We start from the raw sequence: 1,916 nt of genomic DNA, 5'->3' as shown, positions 1-1,916 counted from the left end.
GTTGCTCTTCTTCTCCTCATTGTTACAGCACTGATCCAAAGAGTTCTTTCTTGTTAATTCTTTTAGCCTCAGTTCTGCAAGACCACCTCTTTCCTTACAGTCCCCAGGGTAGCAAGTGTAAATGCTTCCAAGAATTTCTAATCTTCCTTTGCATGCCACTCTTTCAGTCCCCCCTCCCCCACCATCTTCCCAGCATCCAATCCCTATGCCTTGCCCTGTGCCCTGCATTTAATGCTGGTTTGTTGTTTTGTTTTGTTTTGTTTTGTTTTGTTTTGTTTTGTTTTGTTTTTTGCCTAGAAACAGTGGTTTAGCTTTTACTGCCTGGATCTGGCATGATACAATCATAAAACGACTGAGTCACTTCCTTGTTTTACACCCACATGCCATTAAGACCCAAAGGAAAGTGGCTAGTTCTTATATTAGCAGTCTTTAAAAGTAAATTGTTTCTCAGAAGCCATCAAAAAGTTATTCTCCACCGTGTGCCCAAATTCCATCATATATCAATTCTTGTGCCAAATGTTGTAGTCTGAGAATGAAATGTAGTCATGGGGTAAGACTTTAATGTTCTAAACAAAATGTAGAGTAAGGTGCATGGAGACCCACTTAGATAAGGTTTTATTGTGGACACATGGTCAGCTTGAAGCATATGAGCTTCATGGTAAAGGTAATGTAGCTGTTAGAATGAGAGCAGATATGAATGCATTCTGGAGAAGTTATCTGCCTTGTACATGTTTTCATCCCTGCATATTTCACCTACCTTGTTCACTGCCTGTTTCTTTAAATAACTGTGAGATCAGCCTGATTTTGTTTTCTAATAAAAGTAGTCAAGACTGAGAATTTTGATTGTCATGTAAAAGGCAAGTGTCAAATATTTCTTGAATGGAGGTTTAGACCAATGTGTCAAGATTTTCAGTGTCTGTTCTTTGACAAGGTTTGAGATGAATCCTCGGTAAGATTGTGAAAACAATAACGAGAGCAGCAGACACCAAAAGTCTAGACTTTACACTATTAGAGATTTGCTTGTTCAGTGGCATTTATTTTTAAATCAGAATAAAGCATTGTTAAGGAAACTCTACAGAAAATAAATATGTGTAGATGTCCATTTGTACATAGAGTGAAGACATTTCCATGGGCAAAAGGACATCAACTGTATTGAGATAGGTAGCCTAAATCTTTGATAGGCATTTATTATTGTCTTTCTAAATCACTCAAACTCCTTTTCAAATGTCTTTATGCCTGTGCTAAAGGTAAATCTTTATCTACCACCTCCAAGCTTAAGTTAGAACTTGGTGTTTTGACTCACTGAAGAAAGCATTTTTCTTCCATTAGCAAGGATAAAGTAGAGTACTGAGAAAAATAGTGTGGACTTTGCATTCCAATTGTATAGACTAGGAACTCAACCCCATCACTTGTCAGTTCTGTCCTCTGATGCAAATATTTTTTCCCCAACAGCATAAATATGATGGTCATTTTTAATGTCATTGGACCTAGACTTGATTAAAAAACACCATGTGTTTTAAATTCTATATTCTAAAACTGTCAAAGATCCTATTCATTTTGTGTCTTAATAGGTGGAAAGCACTTTCTCCAGTTTGCAACACTAGTAAATAATCTGTAAATGACAATGATTAATATTATGTATTTTCCAATCACATTTGGTAATCAAAACTAATATAGACAATATTGTAAACTGCCAATCAGGAGAGCCTGTATTCACATGGATGTCAATAATTCACAAAAGATTTCCCATTGTCTGTGTTAGGAGCTTATTGTAGTTTTCTACTTTATAACATTTTATTTTATTTTTTTTCACAAATAAATCTATTTTTTATTTTTTTTTTATTTTTTTTATTATTATTATTTTCTTTATTTACATTTCAAATGCTATCCCGAAAGTTACCCATACCCCTCCCCCC

Source organism: Mus pahari, chromosome 2 (genome assembly GCF_900095145.1).
Source record: "Mus pahari chromosome 2, PAHARI_EIJ_v1.1, whole genome shotgun sequence".
NCBI lineage: Eukaryota > Metazoa > Chordata > Mammalia > Rodentia > Muridae > Mus > Mus pahari.
Note: the sequence above shows the minus strand (reverse complement) of the source record.